The 27,324-nt window shown below is 41.5% G+C and overlaps 3 pseudogenes; all 3 read right to left on the bottom strand.

Moving 5' to 3' along the window:
* Positions 1-2,800: 2,800 nt before the first annotated feature.
* On the bottom strand, positions 2,801-2,903 carry LOC130343165 (U2 spliceosomal RNA; annotated as a pseudogene).
* A 3,144-nt stretch (positions 2,904-6,047) lies between these two features.
* LOC130343171 (U2 spliceosomal RNA) lies at positions 6,048-6,150 on the bottom strand (annotated as a pseudogene).
* A 1,505-nt stretch (positions 6,151-7,655) lies between these two features.
* Positions 7,656-7,758, bottom strand: LOC130343153 (U2 spliceosomal RNA; annotated as a pseudogene).
* Positions 7,759-27,324: the final 19,566 nt, after the last annotated feature.

Raw genomic sequence — 27,324 nt, 5'->3', positions numbered from 1 at the left:
CACACACACAAGCACACACTTACCTGTGTTGCCTGCTGACGCCTCCTTGGCTGTCCCCAAACGGTATAAAACCAACAGCCAAGGGAAGCTGTAAGGATAGAGGACATACCTGCATCCTATTGGACTCACTTGTCTTGGTTAAATCCAGCTTATTTGAAAACCTATGGATCTGCTGCTTCTGCTCATGGCAGTGCTGCTTCTGACAAGGCTGTTCTTTGGTGGGCCTAGGTGACATCACAATCTCCATGGTTACATACACAACAAAGGTCAGATGTTGTTTACACCTGGCCATGCCAGTGGTATTGAGTAGCATATCACAGTGCTAAGGGTCCTGGATGCAACAATCTTTCAATGGGGAATAGCCGCACTGAGTTTGTCAAGTGCACCCATGTTTGCAACTCCAACAATACACACATATGTATGTATGTATGTATGTATGTATGTATCTATCTATCTATCTATCTATCTATCTATCTATCTTTCTCTCTTTCTCTCTTTCTATATGTATATATATATATATAGAGAGAGAGAGAGAGAGAGAGAGAGAGAGAGAGAGAGAGAGAGAGAGAGAGAGAGAGAGAGAGAGAGAGAGATGGAAATACTTTTTTAAACATGTTTTCACCTTTTTTTTTAACCTTCTTTTTTTCTTCTCTCCATGTTTTCCTTCTTTCCTCCTTTTTTCCTATGCTGCTGCTTCTTATTTTTCTTCTTTTTCAGACCCTATCATTGCACTATTGCTTATTCAATACCACCAGCAGATGGAGACACTATATTACAACATTAGTTGTGAGCAGCAGTTTGTACAAACAAATGCCTCATAGCTGATGTCCTATCCATTATTGCAATGGATGGTTGGCTGGCAACATTTGTTTTTATTATTCCAATACCACAGTACCAATGCATGGTCAATCAACAGCAATGACACCCCCATGTCAATTAACAAGATTCAGCACCCACTACCTGAAAGACAGCTACCTATCATGTCATGTCCAACCTGCTCAGGTGTGCTGGTTGCTGAGCTTATTCAATTAAAGAGGACATTCAGCAGCAGCAGTCCTGTGCCCGGTCGCTCCAACAGGGGCCAGACACAAGCGACACCACCTATTGTCTTTTGCCTGCAGTAGGGGCCCACTGGACTAGCCAGCAAGCAGCTGCAGCAGTAAATAAACAGGTAATCTTTCTTTCCAACACTGAACCCTGGTGGTGCACTTAATATATGCTACCAGATAGGGGACATATCAGATATTAAACTGATATAAACAGACACCACATTTGATACCAGCCAAAAGGAAGAATGAGAAGTGATAACTGTGAAAGGGGAGGAACCAACGCTGTCCCCTTCACATGCACCATCACTACTTGTAGGAAGGTAGGCTGGCTGGCAGCCTCCCATACACACTCTGGCTGGGTGGCAGTCACCCACCAGTACACACAGCAGGCCCTAAACCCATATCATTATTGCTAAGCAGGAAGATGGGAGTCCATTTCACTCTGATGGACCATTTTTAAATGCAATCCATAACCTGGCTTTGGCAGGAACCCTTCTTACTCCTCCTACTTGCATTTGATACTGGGTTTAGGATCTGCATAGGAAACACACACACACACACAAGCACACACTTACCTGTGTTGTCTGCTGACGCCTCCTTGGCTGTCCCCAAACGGTATAAAACCAACAGCCACGGGAAGCTGTAAGGATAGAGGACATACCTGCATCCTATTGGACTCACTTGTCTTGGTTAAATCCAGCTTATTTGAAAACTTATGGTGCTGCTGCTTCTGATCATGGCAGTGCTGCTTCTGACAAGGCTGTTCTTTGGTGGGCCTAGGTGACATCACAATCTCCATGGTTACATACACAACAAAGGTCAGATGTTGTTTACACCTGGCCATGCCAGTGGTATTGAGTAGCATATCACAGTGCTAAGGGTCCTGGATGCAACAATCTTTCAATGGGGAATAGCCGCACTGAGTTTGTCAAGTGCACCCATGTTTGCAACTCCAACAATACACACATATATATGTATGTATGTTGTATGTATGTATGTATGTATGTATGTATGTATGTGTATCTATTTATCTATCTATCTATCTATCTATCTATCTCTTTCTCTCTCTCTATATGTATATATATATATATATATATATATATATAATTTTTTTTTCTTTTAAATATATATATATATATATATATATATATATATATACATATATAGAGCGAGAGAGATGGAAATACTTTTTTAAACATGTTTTCACCTTTTTTTTACCTTCTTTTTTTCTTCTCTCCATGTTTTCCTTCTTTCCTCCTTTTTTCCTATGCTGCTGCTTCTTATTTTTCTTCTTTTTCAGACCCTATCATTGCACTATTGCTTATTCAATACCACCAGCAGATGGAGACACTATATTACAACATTAGTTGTGAGCAGCAGTTTGTACAAACAAATGCCTCATAGCTGATGTCCTATCCATTATTGCAATGGATGGCTGGCTGGCAACATTTGTTTTAATTATTCCAATACCACAGTACCAATGCATGGTCAATTAACAAGATTCAGCACCCACTACCTGAAAGACAGCTACCTATCATGTCATGTCCAACCTGCACAGGTGTGCTGGTTGCTGAGCTTATTCAATTAAAGAGGACATTCAGCAGCAGCAGTCCTGTGCCTGGTCGCTCCAACAGGGGCCAGACACAAGCGGCACCACCTATTGTCTTTTGCCTGCAGTAGGGGCCCACTGGACTAGCCAGCAAGCAGCTGCAGCAAATAAACAGGTAATCTTTCTTTCCAACACTGAACCCTGGTGGTGCACTTAATATATGCTACCAGATAGGGGGCATATCAGATATTAAACTGATATAAACAGACACCACATTTGATACCAGCCAAAAGGAAGAATGAGAAGTGATAACTGTGAAAGGGGAGGAACCAACGCTGTCCCCTTCACATGCACCATCACTACTTGTAGGAAGGGAGGCTGGCTGGCAGCCTCCCATACACACTCTGGCTGGGTGGCAGTCACCCACCAGTACACACAGCAGACCCTAAACCCATATCATTATTGCTAAGCAGGAAGATGGGAGTCCATTTCACTCTGATGGACCATTTTTAAATGCAATCCATAACCTGGCTTTGGCAGGAACCCTTCTTACTCCTCCTACTTGCATTTGATACTGGGTTTAGGATCTGCATAGGAAACACACACACACACACACACACACACAAGCACACACTTACCTGTGTTGCCTGCTGACGCCTCCTTGGCTGTCCCCAAACGGTATAAAACCAACAGCCACGGGAAGCTGTAAGGATAGAGGACATACCTGCATCCTATTGGACTCACTTGTCTTGGTTAAATCCAGCTTATTTGAAAACCTATGGATCTGCTGCTTCTGCTCATGGCAGTGCTGCTTCTGACAAGGCTGTTCTTTGGTGGGCCTAGGTGACATCACAATCTCCATGGTTACATACACAACAAAGGTCAGATGTTGTTTACACCTGGCCATGCCAGTGGTATTGAGTAGCATATCACACTGCTAAGGGTCCTGGATGCAACAATCTTTCAATGGGGAATAGCAGCACTGAGTTTGTCAAGTGCACCCATGTTTGCAACTCCAACAATACACACATATGTATGTATGTATGTAATGTATGTATGTAATGTATGTAATGTATGTATGTATGTATGTATCTATCTATCTATCTCTTTCTCTCTTTCTATATGTATATATATATATATATATATATATAATTTTTTTCTTTCAAATATATATATATATATATATATATATATATATACACATATATAGAGAGAGAGAGATGGAAATACTTTTTTAAACATGTTTTCACCTTTTTTTTTAACCTTCTTTTTTTCTTCTCTCCATGTTTTCCTTCTTTCCTCCTATTTTCCTATGCTGCTGCTTCTTATTTTTCTTCTTTTTCAGACCCTATCATTGCACTATTGCTTATTCAATACCACCAGCAGATGGAGACACTATATTACAACATTAGTTGTGAGCAGCAGTTTGTACAAACAAATGCCTCATAGCTGATGTCCTATCCATTATTGCAATGGATGGTTGGCTGGCAACATTTGTTTTTATTATTCCAATACCACAGTACCAATGCATGGTCAATCAACAGCAATGACACCCCCATGTCAATTAACAAGATTCAGCACCCACTACCTGAAAGACAGCTACCTATCATGTCATGTCCAACCTGCACAGGTGTGCTGGTTGCTGAGCTTATTCAATTAAAGAGGACATTCAGCAGCAGCAGTCCTGTGCCTGGTCGCTGCAACAGGGGCCAGACACAAGCGGCACCACCTATTGTCTTTTGCCTGCAGTAGGGGCCCACTGGACTAGCCAGCAAGCAGCTGCAGCAGTAAATAAACAGGTAATCTTTCTTTCCAACACTGAACCCTGGTGGTGCACTTAATATATGCAACCAGATAGGGGACATATCAGATAGTAAACTGATATAAACAGACACCACATTTGATACCAGCCAAAAGGAAGAATGAGAAGTGATAACTGTGAAAGGGGAGGAACCAACGCTGTCCCCTTCACATGCACCATCACTACTTGTAGGAAGGTAGGCTGGCTGGCAGCCTCCCATACACACTCTGGCTGGGTGGCAGTCACCCACCAGTACACACAGCAGGCCCTAAACCCATATCATTATTGCTAAGCAGGAAGATGGGAGTCCATTTCACTCTGATGGACCATTTTTAAATGCAATCCATAACCTGGCTTTGGCAGGAACCCTTCTTACTCCTCCTACTTGCATTTGATACTGGGTTTAGGATCTGCATAGGAAACACACACACACACACACACACACACACACAAGCACACACTTACCTGTGTTGCCTGCTGACGCCTCCTTGGCTGTCCCCAAACGGTATAAAACCAACAGCCACGGGAAGCTGTAAGGATACAGGACATACCTGCATCCTATTGAACTCACTTGTCTTGGTTAAATCCAGCTTATTTGAAAACTTATGGTGCTGCTGCTTCTGATCATGGCAGTGCTGCTTCTGACAAGGCTGTTCTTTGGTGGGCCTAGGTGACATCACAATCTCCATGGTTACATACACAACAAAGGTCAGATGTTGTTTACACCTGGCCATGCCAGTGGTATTGAGTAGCATATCACAGTGCTAAGGGTCCTGGATGCAACAATCTTTCAATGGGGAATAGCCGCACTGAGTTTGTCAAGAGCACCCATGTTTGCAACTCCAACAATACACACATATGTATGTATGTATGTATGTTGTATGTATGTATGTATGTATGTGTATCTATCTATCTATCTATCTATCTATCTCTTTCTCTCTCTCTATATGTATATATATATATATATATATATATATATAATTTTTTTTTCTTTTAAATATATATATATATATATATATATATATACATATATAGAGAGAGAGAGAGATGGAAATACTTTTTTAAACATGTTTTCACCTTTTTTTTACCTTCTTTTTTTCTTCTCTCCATGTTTTCCTTCTTTCCTCCTTTTTTCCTATGCTGCTGCTTCTTATTTTACTCCTTTTTCAGACCCTATCATTGCACTATTGCTTATTCAATACCACCAGCAGATGGAGACACTATATTACAACATTAGTCGTGAGCAGCAGTTTGTACAAACAAATGCCTCATAGCTGATGTCCTATCCATTATTGCAATGGATGGCTGGCTGGCAACATTTGTTTTAATTATTCCAATACCACAGTACCAATGCATGGTCAATCAACAGCAATGACACCCCCATGTCAATTAACAAGATTCAGCACCCACTACCTGAAAGACAGCTACCTATCATGTCATGTCCAACCTGCACAGGTGTGCTGGTTGCTGAGCTTATTCAATTAAAGAGGACATTCAGCAGCAGCAGTCCTGTGCCTGGTCGCTCCAACAGGGGCCAGACACAAGCGGCACCACCTATTGTCTTTTGCCTGCAGTAGGGGCCCACTGGACTAGCCAGCAAGCAGCTGCAGCAAATAAACAGGTAATCTTTCTTTCCAACACTGAACCCTGGTGGTGCATTTAATATATGCTACCATATAGGGGACATATCAGATATTAAACTGATATAAACAGACACCACATTTGATACCAGCCAAAAGGAAGAATGAGAAGTGATAACTGTGAAAGGGGAGGAACCAACGCTGTCCCCTTCACATGCACCATCATTACTTGTAGGAAGGTAGGCTGGCTGGCAGCCTCCCATACACACTCTGGCTGGGTGGCAGTCACCCACCAGTACACACAGCAGGCCCTAAACCCATATCATTATTGCTAAGCAGGAAGATGGGAGTCCATTTCACTCTGATGGACCATTTTTAAATGCAATCCATAACCTGGCTTTGGCAGGAACCCTTCTTACTCCTCCTACTTGCATTTGATACTGGGTTTAGGATCTGCATAGGAAACACACACACACACACAAGCACACACTTACCTGTGTTGTCTGCTGACGCCTCCTTGGCTGTCCCCAAACGGTATAAAACCAACAGCCACGGGAAGCTGTAAGGATAGAGGACATACCTGCATCCTATTGGACTCACTTGTCTTGGTTAAATCCAGCTTATTTGAAAACCTATGGATCTGCTGCTTCTGCTCATGGCAGTGCTGCTTCTGACAAGGCTGTTCTTTGGTGGGCCTAGGTGACATCACAATCTCCATGGTTACATACACAACAAAGGTCAGATGTTGTTTACACCTGGCCATGCCAGTGGTATTGAGTAGCATATCACAGTGCTAAGGGTCCTGGATGCAACAATCTTTCAATGGGGAATAGCCGCACTGAGTTTGTCAAGTGCACCCATGTTTGCAACTCCAACAATACACACATATATATGTATGTATGTTGTATGTATGTATGTATGTATGTGTGTATGTGTATCTATTTATCTATCTATCTATCTATCTATCTATCTCTTTCTCTCTCTCTATATGTATATATATATATATATATATATATATATATATATATATAATTTTTTTTTCTTTTAAATATATATATATATATATATATATATATATATATACATATATAGAGCGAGAGAGATGGAAATACTTTTTTAAACATGTTTTCACCTTTTTTTTACCTTCTTTTTTTCTTCTCTCCATGTTTTCCTTCTTTCCTCCTTTTTTCCTATGCTGCTGCTTCTTATTTTTCTTCTTTTTCAGACCCTATCATTGCACTATTGCTTATTCAATACCACCAGCAGATGGAGACACTATATTACAACATTAGTTGTGAGCAGCAGTTTGTACAAACAAATGCCTCATAGCTGATGTCCTATCCATTATTGCAATGGATGGCTGGCTGGCAACATTTGTTTTAATTATTCCAATACCACAGTACCAATGCATGGTCAATTAACAAGATTCAGCACCCACTACCTGAAAGACAGCTACCTATCATGTCATGTCCAACCTGCACAGATGTGCTGGTTGCTGAGCTTATTCAATTAAAGAGGACATTCAGCAGCAGCAGTCCTGTGCCTGGTCGCTCCAACAGGGGCCAGACACAAGCGGCACCACCTATTGTCTTTTGCCTGCAGTAGGGGCCCACTGGACTAGCCAGCAAGCAGCTGCAGCAAATAAACAGGTAATCTTTCTTTCCAACACTGAACCCTGGTGGTGCACTTAATATATGCTACCAGATAGGGGGCATATCAGATATTAAACTGATATAAACAGACACCACATTTGATACCAGCCAAAAGGAAGAATGAGAAGTGATAACTGTGAAAGGGGAGGAACCAACGCTGTCCCCTTCACATGCACCATCACTACTTGTAGGAAGGGAGGCTGGCTGGCAGCCTCCCATACACACTCTGGCTGGGTGGCAGTCACCCACCAGTACACACAGCAGACCCTAAACCCATATCATTATTGCTAAGCAGGAAGATGGGAGTCCATTTCACTCTGATGGACCATTTTTAAATGCAATCCATAACCTGGCTTTGGCAGGAACCCTTCTTACTCCTCCTACTTGCATTTGATACTGGGTTTAGGATCTGCATAGGAAACACACACACACACACACACACAAGCACACACTTACCTGTGTTGCCTGCTGACGCCTCCTTGGCTGTCCCCAAACGGTATAAAACCAACAGCCACGGGAAGCTGTAAGGATAGAGGACATACCTGCATCCTATTGGACTCACTTGTCTTGGTTAAATCCAGCTTATTTGAAAACCTATGGATCTGCTGCTTCTGCTCATGGCAGTGCTGCTTCTGACAAGGCTGTTCTTTGGTGGGCCTAGGTGACATCACAATCTCCATGGTTACATACACAACAAAGGTCAGATGTTGTTTACACCTGGCCATGCCAGTGGTATTGAGTAGCATATCACACTGCTAAGGGTCCTGGATGCAACAATCTTTCAATGGGGAATAGCAGCACTGAGTTTGTCAAGTGCACCCATGTTTGCAACTCCAACAATACACACATATGTATGTATGTATGTAATGTATGTATGTAATGTATGTAATGTATGTATGTATCTATCTATCTATCTATCTCTTTCTCTCTTTCTATATGTATATATATATATATATATATATAATTTTTTTTTCTTTTAAATATATATATATATATATATATATATATATACACATATATAGAGAGAGAGAGAGATGGAAATACTTTTTTAAACATGTTTTCACCTTTTTTTTTAACCTTTTTTTCTTCTCTCCATGTTTTCCTTCTTTCCTCCTATTTTCCTATGCTGCTGCTTCTTATTTTTCTTCTTTTTCAGACCCTATCATTGCACTATTGCTTATTCAATACCACCAGCAGATGGAGACACTATATTACAACATTAGTTGTGAGCAGCAGTTTGTACAAACAAATGCCTCATAGCTGATGTCCTATCCATTATTGCAATGGATGGTTGGCTGGCAACATTTGTTTTTATTATTCCAATACCACAGTACCAATGCATGGTCAATCAACAGCAATGACACCCCCATGTCAATTAACAAGATTCAGCACCCACTACCTGAAAGACAGCTACCTATCATGTCATGTCCAACCTGCACAGGTGTGCTGGTTGCTGAGCTTATTCAATTAAAGAGGACATTCAGCAGCAGCAGTCCTGTGCCTGGTCGCTGCAACAGGGGCCAGACACAAGCGGCACCACCTATTGTCTTTTGCCTGCAGTAGGGGCCCACTGGACTTGCCAGCAAGCAGCTGCAGCAGTAAATAAACAGGTAATCTTTCTTTCCAACACTGAACCCTGGTGGTGCACTTAATATATGCTACCAGATAGGGGACATATCAGATAGTAAACTGATATAAACAGACACCACATTTGATACCAGCCAAAAGGAAGAATGAGAAGTGATAACTGTGAAAGGGGAGGAACCAACGCTGTCCCCTTCACATGCACCATCACTACTTGTAGGAAGGTAGGCTGGCTGGCAGCCTCCCATACACACTCTGGCTGGGTGGCAGTCACCCACCAGTACACACAGCAGGCCCTAAACCCATATCATTATTGCTAAGCAGGAAGATGGGAGTCCATTTCACTCTGATGGACCATTTTTAAATGCAATCCATAACCTGGCTTTGGCAGGAACCCTTCTTACTCCTCCTACTTGCATTTGATACTGGGTTTAGGATCTGCATAGGAAACACACACACACACACACACACACACACACACACAAGCACACACTTACCTGTGTTGCCTGCTGACGCCTCCTTGGCTGTCCCCAAACGGTATAAAACCAACAGCCACGGGAAGCTGTAAGGATACAGGACATACCTGCATCCTATTGGACTCACTTGTCTTGGTTAAATCCAGCTTATTTGAAAACTTATGGTGCTGCTGCTTCTGATCATGGCAGTGCTGCTTCTGACAAGGCTGTTCTTTGGTGGGCCTAGGTGACATCACAATCTCCATGGTTACATACACAACAAAGGTCAGATGTTGTTTACACCTGGCCATGCCAGTGGTATTGAGTAGCATATCACAGTGCTAAGGGTCCTGGATGCAACAATCTTTCAATGGGGAATAGCCGCACTGAGTTTGTCAAGAGCACCCATGTTTGCAACTCCAACAATACACACATATGTATGTATGTATGTATGTTGTATGTATGTATGTATGTATGTGTATCTATCTATCTATCTATCTATCTCTTTCTCTCTCTCTATATGTATATATATATATATATATATATATATATATAATTTTTTTTTCTTTTAAATATATATATATATATATATATATATACATATATATAGAGAGAGAGAGATGGAAATACTTTTTTAAACATGTTTTCACCTTTTTTTACCTTCTTTTTTTCTTCTCTCCATGTTTTCCTTCTTTCCTCCTTTTTTCCTATGCTGCTGCTTCTTATTTTACTCCTTTTTCAGACCCTATCATTGCACTATTGCTTATTCAATACCACCAGCAGATGGAGACACTATATTACAACATTAGTCGTGAGCAGCAGTTTGTACAAACAAATGCCTCATAGCTGATGTCCTATCCATTATTGCAATGGATGGCTGGCTGGCAACATTTGTTTTAATTATTCCAATACCACAGTACCAATGCATGGTCAATCAACAGCAATGACACCCCCATGTCAATTAACAAGATTCAGCACCCACTACCTGAAAGACAGCTACCTATCATGTCATGTCCAACCTGCACAGGTGTGCTGGTTGCTGAGCTTATTCAATTAAAGAGGACATTCAGCAGCAGCAGTCCTGTGCCTGGTCGCTCCAACAGGGGCCAGACACAAGCGGCACCACCTATTGTCTTTTGCCTGCAGTAGGGGCCCACTGGACTAGCCAGCAAGCAGCTGCAGCAAATAAACAGGTAATCTTTCTTTCCAACACTGAACCCTGGTGGTGCATTTAATATATGCTACCATATAGGGGACATATCAGATATTAAACTGACATAAACAGACACCACATTTGATACCAGCCAAAAGGAAGAATGAGAAGTGATAACTGTGAAAGGGGAGGAACCAACGCTGTCCCCTTCACATGCACCATCACTACTTGTAGGAAGGTAGGCTGGCTGGCAGCCTCCCATACACACTCTGGCTGGGTGGCAGTCACCCACCAGTACACACAGCAGGCCCTAAACCCATATCATTATTGCTAAGCAGGAAGATGGGAGTCCATTTCACTCTGATGGACCATTTTTAAATGCAATCCATAACCTGGCTTTGGCAGGAACCCTTCTTACTCCTCCTACTTGCATTTGATACTGGGTTTAGGATCTGCATAGGAAACACACACACACACACACACACACACACACACAAGCACACACTTACCTGTGTTGCCTGCTGACGCCTCCTTGGCTGTCCCCAAACGGTATAAAACCAACAGCCACGGGAAGCTGTAAGGATAGAGGACATACCTGCATCCTATTGGACTCACTTGTCTTGGTTAAATCCAGCTTATTTGAAAACCTATGGATCTGCTGCTTCTGCTCATGGCAGTGCTGCTTCTGACAAGGCTGTTCTTTGGTGGGCCTAGGTGACATCACAATCTCCATGGTTACATACACAACAAAGGTCAGATGTTGTTTACACCTGGCCATGCCAGTGGTATTGAGTAGCATATCACAGTGCTAAGGGTCCTGGATGCAACAATCTTTCAATGGGGAATAGCCGCACTGAGTTTGTCAAGTGCACCCATGTTTGCAACTCCAACAATACACACATATGTATGTATGTATGTATGTAATGTATGTATGTAATGTATGTAATGTATGTATGTATGTATGTATCTATCTATCTATCTCTTTCTCTCTTTCTATATGTATATATATATATATATATATATATATTTTTTTTTTTTTTTCTTTTAAATATATATATATATATATATATATATATATACATATATAGAGAGAGAGAGAGATGGAAATACTTTTTTAAACATGTTTTCACCTTTTTTTTTAACCTTCTTTTTTTCTTCTCTCCATGTTTTCCTTCTTTCCTCCTTTTTTCCTATGCTGCTGCTTCTTATTTTTCTTCTTTTTCAGACCCTATCATTGCACTATTGCTTATTCAATACCACCAGCAGATGGAGACACTATATTACAACATTAGTTGTGAGCAGCAGTTTGTACAAACAAATGCCTCATAGCTGATGTCCTATCCATTATTGCAATGGATGGTTGGCTGGCAACATTTGTTTTTATTATTCCAATACCACAGTACCAATGCATGGTCAATCAACAGCAATGACACCCCCATGTCAATTAACAAGATTCAGCACCCACTACCTGAAAGACAGCTACCTATCATCTCATGTCCAACCTGCACAGGTGTGCTGGTTGCTGAGCTTATTCAATTAAAGAGGACATTCAGCAGCAGCAGTCCTGTGCCTGGTCGCTGCAACAGGGGCCAGACACAAGCGGCACCACCTATTGTCTTTTGCCTGCAGTAGGGGCCCACTGGACTAGCCAGCAAGCAGCTGCAGCAGTAAATAAACAGGTAATCTTTCTTTCCAACACTGAACCCTGGTGGTGCACTTAATATATGCTACCAGATAGGGGACATATCAGATAGTAAACTGATATAAACAGACACCACATTTGATACCAGCCAAAAGGAAGAATGAGAAGTGATAACTGTGAAAGGGGAGGAACCAACGCTGTCCCCTTCACATGCACCATCACTACTTGTAGGAAGGTAGGCTGGCTGGCAGCCTCCCATACACACTCTGGCTGGGTGGCAGTCACCCACCAGTACACACAGCAGGCCCTAAACCCATATCATTATTGCTAAGCAGGAAGATGGGAGTCCATTTCACTCTGATGGACCATTTTTAAATGCAATCCATAACCTGGCTTTGGCAGGAACCCTTCTTACTCCTCCTACTTGCATTTGATACTGGGTTTAGGATCTGCATAGGAAACACACACACACACACACACACACAAGCACACACTTACCTGTGTTGCCTGCTGACGCCTCCTTGGCTGTCCCCAAACGGTATAAAACCAACAGCCACGGGAAGCTGTAAGGATAGAGGACATACCTGCATCCTATTGGACTCACTTGTCTTGGTTAAATCCAGCTTATTTGAAAACTTATGGTGCTGCTGCTTCTGATCATGGCAGTGCTGCTTCTGACAAGGCTGTTCTTTGGTGGGCCTAGGTGACATCACAATCTCCATGGTTACATACACAACAAAGGTCAGATGTTGTTTACACCTGGCCATGCCAGTGGTATTGAGTAGCATATCACAGTGCTAAGGGTCCTGGATGCAACAATCTTTCAATGGGGAATAGCCGCACTGAGTTTGTCAAGTGCACCCATGTTTGCAACTCCAACAATACACACATATATATGTATGTATGTTGTATGTATGTATGTATGTATGTATGTATGTATGTATGTATGTGTATCTATCTATCTATCTATCTCTTTCTCTCTCTCTATATGTATATATATATATATATATATATATATATATATATATATATATATATAATTTTTTTTTCTTTTAAATATATATATATATATATATATATACATATATATAGAGAGAGAGATGGAAATACTTTTTTAAACATGTTTTCACCTTTTTTTTACCTTCTTTTTTTCTTCTCTCTATGTTTTCCTTCTTTCCTCCTTTTTTCCTATGCTGCTGCTTCTTATTTTTCTTCTTTTTCAGACCCTATCATTGCACTATTGCTTATTCAATACCACCAGCAGATGGAGACACTATATTACAACATTAGTTGTGAGCAGCAGTTTGTACAAACAAATACCTCATAGCTGATGTCCTATCCATTATTGCAATGGATGGCTGGCTGGCAACATTTGTTTTAATTATTCCAATACCACAGTACCAATGCATGGTCAATTAACAAGATTCAGCACCCACTACCTGAAAGACAGCTACCTATCATGTCATGTCCAACCTGCACAGGTGTGCTGGTTGCTGAGCTTATTCAATTAAAGAGGACATTCAGCAGCAGCAGTCCTGTGCCTGGTCGCTCCAACAGGGGCCAGACACAAGCGGCACCACCTATTGTCTTTTGCCTGCAGTAGGGGCCCACTGGACTAGCCAGCAAGCAGCTGCAGCAAATAAACAGGTAATCTTTCTTTCCAACACTGAACCCTGGTGGTGCACTTAATATATGCTACCAGATAGGGGACATATCAGATATTAAACTGATATAAACAGACACCACATTTGATACCAGCCAAAAGGAAGAATGAGAAGTGATAACTGTGAAAGGGGAGGAACCAACGCTGTCCCCTTCACATGCACCATCACTACTTGTAGGAAGGGAGGCTGGCTGGCAGCCTCCCATACACACTCTGGCTGGGTGGCAGTCACCCACCAGTACACACAGCAGACCCTAAACCCATATCATTATTGCTAAGCAGGAAGATGGGAGTCCATTTCACTCTGATGGACCATTTTTAAATGCAATCCATAACCTGGATTTGGCAGGAACCCTTCTTACTCCTCCTACTTGCATTTGATACTGGGTTTAGGATCTGCATAGGAAACACACACACACACACAAGCACACACTTACCTGTGTTGCCTGCTGACGCCTCCTTGGCTGTCCCCAAACGGTATAAAACCAACAGCCACGGGAAGCTGTAAGGATAGAGGACATACCTGCATCCTATTGGACTCACTTGTCTTGGTTAAATCCAGCTTATTTGAAAACCTATGGATCTGCTGCTTCTGCTCATGGCAGTGCTGCTTCTGACAAGGCTGTTCTTTGGTGGGCCTAGGTGACATCACAATCTCCATGGTTACATACACAACAAAGGTCAGATGTTGTTTACACCTGGCCATGCCAGTGGTATTGAGTAGCATATCACAGTGCTAAGGGTCCTGGATGCAACAATCTTTCAATGGGGAATAGCCGCACTGAGTTTGTCAAGTGCACCCATGTTTGCAACTCCAACAATACACACATATGTATGTATGTATGTATGTATGTATGTATCTATCTATCTATCTATCTATCTATCTATCTCTTTCTCTCTTTCTATATGTATATATATATATATATATATATATATATACAGAGAGAGAGAGAGAGAGAGAGAGAGAGAGAGAGAGAGAGAGAGATGGAAATACTTTTTTAAACATGTTTTCACCTTTTTTTTTAACCTTCTTTTTTTCTTCTCTCCATGTTTTCCTTCTTTCCTCCTTTTTTCCTATGCTGCTGCTTCTTATTTTTCTTCTTTTTCAGACCCTATCATTGCACTATTGCTTATTCAATACCACCAGCAGATGGAGACACTATATTACAACATTAGTTGTGAGCAGCAGTTTGTACAAACAAATGCCTCATAGCTGATGTCCTATCCATTATTGCAATGGATGGTTGGCTGGCAACATTTGTTTTTATTATTCCAATACCACAGTACCAATGCATGGTCAATCAACAGCAATGACACCCCCATGTCAATTAACAAGATTCAGCACCCACTACCTGAAAGACAGCTACCTATCATGTCATGTCCAACCTGCACAGGTGTGCTGGTTGCTGAGCTTATTCAATTAAAGAGGACATTCAGCAGCAGCAGTCCTGTGCCTGGTCGCTCCAACAGGGGCCAGACACAAGCGGCACCACCTATTGTCTTTTGCCTGCAGTAAGGGCCCACTGGACTAGCCAGCAAGCAGCTGCAGCAGTAAATAAACAGGTAATCTTTCTTTCCAACACTGAACCCTGGTGGTGCACTTAATATATGCTACCAGATAGGGGACATATCAGATATTAAACTGATATAAACAGACACCACATTTGATACCAGCCAAAAGGAAGAATGAGAAGTGATAACTGTGAAAGGGGAGGAACCAACGCTGTCCCCTTCACATGCACCATCACTACTTGTAGGAAGGTAGGCTGGCTGGCTGGCAGCCTCCCATACACACTCTGGCTGGGTGGCAGTCACCCACCAGTACACACAGCAGGCCCTAAACCCATATCATTATTGCTAAGCAGGAAGATGGGAGTCCATTTCACTCTGATGGACCATTTTTAAATGCAATCCATAACCTGGCTTTGGCAGGAACCCTTCTTACTCCTCCTACTTGCATTTGATACTGGGTTTAGGATCTGCATAGGAAACACACACACACACACACACACACACACACAAGCACACACTTACCTGTGTTGTCTGCTGACGCCTCCTTGGCTGTCCCCAAACGGTATAAAACCAACAGCCACGGGAAGCTGTAAGGATAGAGGACATACCTGCATCCTATTGGACTCACTTGTCTTGGTTAAATCCAGCTTATTTGAAAACTTATGGTGCTGCTGCTTCTGATCATGGCAGTGCTGCTTCTGACAAGGCTGTTCTTTGGTGGGCCTAGGTGACATCACAATCTCCATGGTTACATACACAACAAAGGTCAGATGTTGTTTACACCTGGCCATGCCAGTGGTATTGAGTAGCATATCACAGTGCTAAGGGTCCTGGATGCAACAATCTTTCAATGGGGAATAGCCGCACTGAGTTTGTCAAGTGCACCCATGTTTGCAACTCCAACAATACACACATATATATGTATGTATGTTGTATGTATGTATGTATGTATGTATGTATGTATGTATGTGTATCTATCTATCTATCTATCTATCTCTTTCTCTCTCTCTATATGTATATATATATATATATATAATTTTTTTTTCTTTTAAATATATATATATATATATATATATATATATAAATATATATAGAGAGAGAGATGGAAATACTTTTTTAAACATGTTTTCACCTTTTTTTTACCTTCTTTTTTTCTTCTCTCCATGTTTTCCTTCTTTCCTCCTTTTTTCCTATGCTGCTGCTTCTTATTTTTCTTCTTTTTCAGACCCTATCATTGCACTATTGCTTATTCAATACCACCAGCAGATGGAGACACTATATTACAACATTAGTTGTGAGCAGCAGTTTGTACAAACAAATGCCTCATAGCTGATGTCCTATCCATTATTGCAATGGATGGCTGGCTGGCAACATTTGTTTTAATTATTCCAATACCACAGTACCAATGCATGGTCAATTAACAAGATTCAGCACCCACTACCTGAAAGACAGCTACCTATCATGTCATGTCCAACCTGCACAGGTGTGCTGGTTGCTGAGCTTATTCAATTAAAGAGGACATTCAGCAGCAGCAGTCCTGTGCCTGGTCGCTCCAACAGGGGCCAGACACAAGCGGCACCACCTATTGTCTTTTGCCTGCAGTAGGGGCCCACTGGACTAGCCAGCAAGCAGCTGCAGCAAATAAACAGGTAATCTTTCTTTCCAACACTGAACCCTGGTGGTGCACTTAATATATGCTACCAGATAGGGGACATATCAGATATTAAACTGATATAAACAGACACCACATTTGATACCAGCCAAAAGGAAGAATGAGAAGTGATAACTGTGAAAGGGGAGGAACCAACGCTGTCCCCTTCACATGCACCATCACTACTTGTAGGAAGGGAGGCTGGCTGGCAGCCTCCCATACACACTCTGGCTGGGTGGCAGTCACCCACCAGTACACACAGCAGACCCTAAACCCATATCATTATTGCTAAGCAGGAAGATGGGAGTCCATTTCACTCTGATGGACCATTTTTAAATGCAATCCATAACCTGGCTTTGGCAGGAACCCTTCTTACTCCTCCTACTTGCATTTGATACTGGGTTTAGGATCTGCATAGGAAACACACACACACACACACACACACAAGCACACACTTACCTGTGTTGCCTGCTGACGCCTCCTTGGCTGTCCCCAAACGGTATAAAACCAACAGCCACGGGAAGCTGTAAGGATAGAGGACATACCTGCATCCTATTGGACTCACTTGTCTTGGTTAAATCCAGCTTATTTGAAAACCTATGGATCTGCTGCTTCTGCTCATGGCAGTGCTGCTTCTGACAAGGCTGTTCTTTGGTGGGCCTTGGTGACATCACAATCTCCATGGTTACATACACAACAAAGGTCAGATGTTGTTTACACCTGGCCATGCCAGTGGTATTGAGTAGCATATCACACTGCTAAGGGTCCTGGATGCAACAATCTTTCAATGGGGAATAGCCGCACTGAGTTTGTCAAGTGCACCCATGTTTGCAACTCCAACAATACACACATATGTATGTATGTATGTAATGTATGTAATGTATGTAATGTATGTAATGTATGTATGTATGTATCTATCTATCTCTTTCTCTCTTTCTATATGTATATATATATATGTATATATATATATTTTTTTCTTTTAAATATATATATATATATATACATATATAGAGAGAGAGAGAGATGGAAATACTTTTTTAAACATGTTTTCACCTTTTTTTTTAACCTTCTTTTTTTCTTCTCTCCATGTTTTCCTTCTTTCCTCCTTTTTTCCTATGCTGCTGCTTCTTATTTTTCTTCTTTTTCAGACCCTATCATTGCACTATTGCTTATTCAATACCACCAGCAGATGGAGACACTATATTACAACATTAGTTGTGAGCAGCAGTTTGTACAAACAAATGCCTCATAGCTGATGTCCTATCCATTATTGCAATGGATGGCTGGCTGGCAACATTTGTTTTAATTATTCCAATACCACAGTACCAATGCATGGTCAATTAACAAGATTCAGCACCCACTACCTGAAAGACAGCTACCTATCATGTCATGTCCAACCTGCACAGGTGTGCTGGTTGCTGAGCTTATTCAATTAAAGAGGACATTCAGCAGCAGCAGTCCTGTGCCTGGTCGCTCCAACAGGGGCCAGACACAAGCGGCACCACCTATTGTCTTTTGCCTGCAGTAGGGGCCCACTGGACTAGCCAGCAAGCAGCTGCAGCAGTAAATAAACAGGTAATCTTTCTTTCCAACACTGAACCCTGGTGGTGCACTTAATATATGCTACCAGATAGGGGACATATCAGATAGTAAACTGATATAAACAGACACCACATTTGATACCAGCCAAAAGGAAGAATGAGAAGTGATAACTGTGAAAGGGGAGGAACCAACGCTGTCCCCTTCACATGCACCATCACTACTTGTAGGAAGGTAGGCTGGCTGGCAGCCTCCCATACACACTCTGGCTGGGTGGCAGTCACCCACCAGTACACACAGCAGGCCCTAAACCCATATCATTATTGCTAAGCAGGAAGATGGGAGTCCATTTCACTCTGATGGACCATTTTTAAATGCAATCCATAACCTGGCTTTGGCAGGAACCCTTCTTACTCCTCCTACTTGCATTTGATACTGGGTTTAGGATCTGCATAGGAAACACACACACACACACACACACACAAGCACACACTTACCTGTGTTGCCTGCTGACGCCTCCTTGGCTGTCCCCAAACGGTATAAAACCAACAGCCACAGGAAGCTGTAAGGATAGAGGACATACCTGCATCCTATTGGACTCACTTGTCTTGGTTAAATCCAGCTTATTTGAAAACCTATGGATCTGCTGCTTCTGCTCATGGCAGTACTGCTTCTGACAAGGCTGTTCTTTGGTGGGCCTAGGTGACATCACAATCTCCATGGTTACATACACAACAAAGGTCAGATGTTGTTTACACCTGGCCATGCCAGTGGAATTGAGTAGCATATCACACTGCTAAGGGTCCTGGATGCAACAATCTTTCAATGGGGAATAGCCGCACTGAGTTTGTCAAGTGCACCCATGTTTGCAACTCCAACAATACACACATATGTATGTATGTATGTATGTATGTATGTATGTAATGTATGTATGTATGTATGTATGTATGTATGTATGTATGTATCTATCTATCTATCTATCTCTTTCTCTCTTTCTATATGTATATATATATATATATATATATATAGAGAGAGAGAGAGAGAGAGAGAGAGAGAGATGGAAATACTTTTTTAAACATGTTTTCACCTTTTTTTTTAACCTTCTTTTTTTCTTCTCTCCATGTTTTCCTTCTTTCCTCCTTTTTTCCTATGCTGCTGCTTCTTATTTTTCTTCTTTTTCAGACCCTATCATTGCACTATTGCTTATTCAATACCACCAGCAGATGGAGACACTATATTACAACATTAGTTGTGAGCAGCAGTTTGTACAAACAAATGCCTCATAGCTGATGTCCTATCCATTATTGCAATGGATGGTTGGCTGGCAACATTTGTTTTTATTATTCCAATACCACAGTACCAATGCATGGTCAATCAACAGCAATGACACCTCCATGTCAATTAACAAGATTCAGCACCCACTACCTGAAAGACAGCTACCTATCATGTCATGTCCAACCTGCACAGGTGTGCTGGTTGCTGAGCTTATTCAATTAAAGAGGACATTCAGCAGCAGCAGTCCTGTGCCTGGTCGCTCCAACAGGGGCCAGACACAAGCGGCACCACCTATTGTCTTTTGCCTGCAGTAGGGGCCCACTGGACTAGCCAGCAAGCAGCTGCAGCAGTAAATAAACAGGTAATCTTTCTTTCCAACACTGAACCCTGGTGGTGCACTTAATATATGCTACCAGATAGGGGACATATCAGATAGTAAACTGATATAAACAGACACCACATTTGATACCAGCCAAAAGGAAGAATGAGAAGTGATAACTGTGAAAGGGGAGGAACCAACGCTGTCCCCTTCACATGCACCATCACTACTTGTAGGAAGGTAGGCTGGCTGGCAGCCTCCCATACACACTCTGGCTGGGTGGCAGTCACCCACCAGTACACACAGCAGGCCCTAAACCCATATCATTATTGCTAAGCAGGAAGATGGGAGTCCATTTCACTCTGATGGACCATTTTTAAATGCAATCCATAACCTGGCTTTGGCAGGATCCCTTCTTACTCCTCCTACTTGCATTTGATACTGGGTTTAGGATCTGCATAGGAAACACACACACACACACACAAGCACACACTTACCTGTGTTGCCTGCTGACGCCTCCTTGGCTGTCCCCAAACGGTATAAAACCAACAGCCACGGGAAGCTGTAAGGATAGAGGACATACCTGCATCCTATTGGACTCACTTGTCTTGGTTAAATCCAGCTTATTTGAAAACTTATGGTGCTGCTGCTTCTGATCATGGCAGTGCTGCTTCTGACAAGGCTGTTCTTTGGTGGGCCTAGGTGACATCACAATCTCCATGGTTACATACACAACAAAGGTCAGATGTTGTTTACACCTGGCCATGCCAGTGGTATTGAGTAGCATATCACAGTGCTAAGGGTCCTGGATGCAACAATCTTTCAATGGGGAATAGCCGCACTGAGTTTGTCAAGTGCACCCATGTTTGCAACTCCAACAATACACACATATGTATGTATGTATGTGTGTATGTGTGTATGTGTATCTATCTATCTATCTATCTATCTATCCATCTATCTATATATATATATATATTTCTCTCTCTCTCTCTATATGTATATATATATATATATATATTTATATATAATTTTTTTCTTCTTTTAAATATATATATATATATATATTTGTAAAGTGCACCCATGTTTGCAACTCCAACAATACACACATATGTATGTATGTATGTATGTTGTATGTATGTATGTATGTATATCTATCTATCTATCTATCTATCTCTTTCTCTCTCTCTATATGTATATATATATATATATATATATATATAATTTTTTTTTCTTTTAAATATATATATATATATATATATATATATATATATATATATATATACATATATATAGAGAGAGAGAGATGGAAATACTTTTTTAAACATGTTTTCACCTTTTTTTTACCTTCTTTTTTTCTTCTCTCCATGTTTTCCTTCTTTCCTCCTTTTTTCCTATGCTGCTGCTTCTTATTTTACTCCTTTTTCAGACCCTATCATTGCACTATTGCTTATTCAATACCACCAGCAGATGGAGACACTATATTACAACATTAGTCGTGAGCAGCAGTTTGTACAAACAAATGCCTCATAGCGGATGTCCTATCCATTATTGCAATGGATGGCTGGCTGGCAACATTTGTTTTAATTATTCCAATACCACAGTACCAATGCATGGTCAATCAACAGCAATGACACCCCCATGTCAATTAACAAGATTCAGCACCCACTACCTGAAAGACAGCTACCTATCATGTCATGTCCAACCTGCACAGGTGTGCTGGTTGCTGAGCTTATTCAATTAAAGAGGACATTCAGCAGCAGCAGTCCTGTGCCTGGTCGCTCCAACAGGGGCCAGACACAAGCGGCACCACCTATTGTCTTTTGCCTGCAGTAGGGGCCCACTGGACTAGCCAGCAAGCAGCTGCAGCAGTAAATAAACAGGTAATCTTTCTTTCCAACACTGAACCCTGGTGGTGCACTTAATATATGCTACCAGATAGGGGACATATCAGATAGTAAACTGATATAAACAGACACCACATTTGATACCAGCCAAAAGGAAGAATGAGAAGTGATAACTGTGAAAGGGGAGGAACCAACGCTGTCCCCTTCACATGCACCATCACTACTTGTAGGAAGGGAGGCTGGCTGGCAGCCTCCCATACACACTCTGGCTGGGTGGCAGTCACCCACCAGTACACACAGCAGGCCCTAAACCCATATCATTATTGCTAAGCAGGAAGATGGGAGTCCATTTCACTCTGATGGACCATTTTTAAATGCAATCCATAACCTGGCTTTGGCAGGAACCCTTCTTACTCCTCCTACTTGCATTTGATACTGGGTTTAGGATCTGCATAGCAAACACACACACACACACACACAAGCACACACTTACCTGTGTTGCCTGCTGACGCCTCCTTGGCTGTCCCCAAACGGTATAAAACCAACAGCCACGGGAAGCTGTAAGGATAGAGGACATACCTGCATCCTATTGGACTCACTTGTCTTGGTTAAATCCAGCTTATTTGAAAACTTATGGTGCTGCTGCTTCTGATCATGGCAGTGCTGCTTCTGACAAGGCTGTTCTTTGGTGGGCCTAGGTGACATCACAATCTCCATGGTTACATACACAACAAAGGTCAGATGTTGTTTACACCTGGCCATGCCAGTGGTATTGAGTAGCATATCACAGTGCTAAGGGTCCTGGATGCAACAATCTTTCAATGGGGAATAGCCGCACTGAGTTTGTCAAGTGCACCCATGTTTGCAACTCCAACAATACACACATATGTATGTATGTATGTATGTTGTATGTATGTATGTATGTATGTATGTATGTATGTGTATCTATCTATCTATCTATCTCTTTCTCTCTCTCTCTATATGTATATATATATATATATATATATAATTTTTTTTTCTTTTAAATATATATATATATATGTATTTAAACTAGGTGAGTGGGGGGAGGATAATAAAGCAAAGAAAGCAGACAGTGGGATGGATAGGTTAGAGAGGGGTCAGGACATAATGGCGGGTGGAGAGGAGTCCTGTGGGGGGAGGTTAAGAACAGTGGATAAGGAGATTCATGCGTTACAAACCAGCTGTAAAAATAAATGTAGCCCGAAAAATTGTAATCCCAATAATTCAAAAAATTCCATTAGCCCCAATAACTCAATAACTACAATAAGCCCCATTAACTCAAAAAATACCGTTAGCCCCAATAACTTAAATAACAACGTTAGACGCAATAACGCAAAAAATCCCATTAGCCCCAATAACTTAAATAATAACGTTAGACCCAATAACTCAAAAAATCCCATTAGCCCCAATAACTTAAATAGTACAATTAGCCCTTATAACTCAAAAAATGACATTAACCCCAATAACTCTGAAAATCCCATTAGTGAGACTATATGTGTAAAACTTAATGGAAATGTAAAGTGTATGTTCACAAATGCCAGAAGCCTAGCAAATAAAATGGGGGAGCTTGAGGCCTTGATACTGGAGGAACATATTGATATAGTTGGGGTCACTGAGACATGGCTGGACTCCTCGCATGACTGGGCTGTCAATCTGCAGGGGTTTACATTGTTTCGCAAGGATAGAATGAACAGAAAAGGTGGTGGAGTCTGTCTGTATGTAAGAAGTGGTATGAAAGTCAGTGTGAACGATGCCATAGTGTGTGATGATTCTGATGAGGTGGAATCACTGTGGGTAGAATTACAAAAGGAGGGAAATACTGAAAAAATAATATTTGGTGTAATTTACAGACCCCCTAATATCACTGAAGAGATAGAAGGTCGGCTGTATAAACAAATAGAGAGGGCCGCCCGGGCAGGTACAGTGGTAATAATGGGAGATTTTAACTATCCAGATATAGATTGGGGTCCGGGGTTGGCTAAAACTACAAAGGGGCGACAATTCCTAAATTTATTGCAGGATAATTTTCTGGGCCAGTTTGTGGAGGACCCAACAAGAAGTGATGCCTTGTTGGATCTGATCATTTTCAACAACGCAGAGCTGGTTGGTAATGTAACTGTGCAGGAAAACCTTGGTAATAGCGACCACAATATAGTTACTTTTGACTTAAAATGTAGAAAACAAAGACAGACGGGGAAAGCAAAAACATAACTTTAAAAAGGCAAACTTCCCTGGGTTGAGGGCTGCACTACAGGACATAGACTGGGGGGAGGTGTTCTCAAATGCTGATGCAGAAGGTAAATGGGACATCTTTAAATCAACTCTAAATAACTATACAGCTAAATATATACCAAAGGGGAACAAATATAAACGATTAAAACTAAATCCTACATGGCTGACAAATGAGGTTAAAAGAGCAATAAACAACAAAAAAATAGCCTTCAAAAAATACAAATCTGATGGGTCAGCTATAACATTTAAACAGTACAAGGAGCTTAATAAAATCTGTAAAAATGTAATAAAAACAGCAAAAATTCAAAATGAGAGACAGGTGGCCGAAGAAAGCAAAACTAATCCTAAATATTTTTTTAGATATATAAATACAAAAAAACCAAGGACAGAGCATGTAGGACCCCTTAATAATGATAATGGGGAGGTTGTCACGGGCGATCAAGAGAAGGCGGAGCTACTGAATGGGTTCTTTAGTTCTGTATATACTATGGAAGAAGGAGCTGACATTGGCCAGGTCAGTGCTGGTAACACATCATATAATGTATTGAACTGGCTTAATGTAGAGATGGTACAAGGTAAGTTAAGTAAAGTAAATGTAAGCAAATCTCCAGGGCCGGATGGACTACACCCAAGAGTTCTTAGAGAGGTAAGTTCAGTAATATCTGTACCGTTGTTCATGATATTTAGAGATTCTCTGGTGTCTGGTATTGTGCCAAGGGACTGGCGCAAGGCTAATGTGGTACCAATCTTCAAGAAGGGCTCTAGGTCTTCGCCAGGCAATTATAGACCGGTAAGTCTAACGTGCATTGTGGGTAAATTGTTTGAAGGACTTATAAGGGATTACATACAGGAATACATAGGGGATAATAGTATTATAAGTGATAGCCAGCATGGGTTTACTAAGGATAGAAGTTGTCAAACCAATCTAATTTGCTTTTATGAAGAGGTGAGTAGAAGCCTTGACAGAGGAATGGCTGTGGATATAGTGTTTCTGGATTTTGCCAAAGCGTTTGATACTGTCCCTCACAGACATCTGACAGGTAAGTTAAGGTCCTTGGGCTTGGAAACTTTAGTTTGTAACTGGATTGAACACTGGCTCATGGATCGTACCCAGAGAGTGGTGGTCAATGATTCGTACTCTGATTGGTCCCCGGTTATTAGTGGTGTACCCCAAGGTTCAGTACTGGGACCGCTGCTGTTTAATTTATTTATCAATGATATAGAGGATGGTATTAACAGCTCTGTTTCTATCTTTGCAGATGACACCAAGCTTTGTAGCACGGTACAGTCTATAGAGGATGTGCATAAGTTACAAGATGACTTGGATAGACTAAGTGTCTGGGCATCCACTTGGCAAATGAGGTTCAATGTGGATAAATGTAAAGTTATGCATCTGGGTACTAATAACCTGCATGCATCGTATGTCTTAGGGGGGATTAAACTGGCAGAGTCACTGGTAGAGAAGGATCTGGGTGTACTTGTAGATCACAGACTACAGAATAGCATGCAATGTCAGGCTGCTGCTTCCAAAGCCGGCAGGATATTGTCATGTATAAAAAGAGGCATGGACTCGAGGGGCAGGGACATAATACTCCCCCTTTATAAAGCATTGGTACGGCCTCACCTGGAATATGCTGTTCAGTTTTGGTCGCCTGTTCATAAAAGGGACACTGCGGAGTTGGAAAGGGTGCAGAGACGCGCGACTAAACTAATATGGGGCATGGAACATCTTAGCTATGAGGAGCGATTAAAGGAGTTACAATTGTTTAGTCTTGAGAAGAGACGTTTAAGGGGGGATATGATAAACGTATATAAGTATATAAATGGCCCATACAAAAAATATGGAGAAAAACTGTTCCAGGTTAAACCCCCCCAAAGGACGAGAGGGCACTCCCTCCGTCTGGAGAAGAAAAGGTTTAGTCTAAAGGGGCGGCACGCCTTCTTTACCGTGAGGACTGTGAATTTATGGAACGGTCTACCTCAGGAACTGGTCACAGCAGGAACAATTAACAGCTTTAAAGCAGGGTTAGATACATTCCTGGAACAAAATAACATTAATGCTTATGCAGAATTATAAAACTACATCCCTTTCCCTTATCCCCTTACATCCTTCCCTTCAATCCCCTGGTTGGACTTGATGGACGTATGTCTTTTTTCAACCATACTAACTATGTAACTATATATATACATATATAGAGAGAGATGGAAATACTTTTTTAAACATGTTTTCACCTTTTTTTTACCTTCTTTTCTTCTTCTCTCCATGTTTTCCTTCTTTCCTCCTTTTTTCCTATGCTGCTGCTTCTTATTTTACTCCTTTTTCAGACCCTATCATTGCACTATTGCTTATTCAATACCACCAGCAGATGGAGACACTATATTACAACATTAGTCGTGAGCAGCAGTTTGTACAAACAAATGCCTCATAGCTGATGTCCTATCCATTATTGCAAGGAATGGCTGGCTGGCAACATTTGTTTTAATTATTCCAATACCACAGTACCAATGCATGGTCAATCAACAGCAATGACACCCCCATGTCAATTAACAAGATTCAGCACCCACTACCTGAAAGACAGCTACCTATCATGTCATGTCCAACCTGCACAGGTGTGCTGGTTGCTGAGCTTATTCAATTAAAGAGGACATTCAGCAGCAGCAGTCCTGTGCCTGGTCGCTCCAACAGGGGCCAGACACAAGCGGCACCACCTATTGTCTTTTGCCTGCAGTAGGGGCCCACTGGACTAGCCAGCAAGCAGCTGCAGCAAATAAACAGGTAATCTTTCTTTCCAACACTGAACCC

The sequence above is a fragment of the Hyla sarda genome, unplaced genomic scaffold (genome assembly GCF_029499605.1).
Source record: "Hyla sarda isolate aHylSar1 unplaced genomic scaffold, aHylSar1.hap1 scaffold_672, whole genome shotgun sequence".
Lineage (NCBI taxonomy): Eukaryota > Metazoa > Chordata > Amphibia > Anura > Hylidae > Hyla > Hyla sarda.
This window is presented reverse-complemented; position numbering and strand designations above follow the sequence as displayed.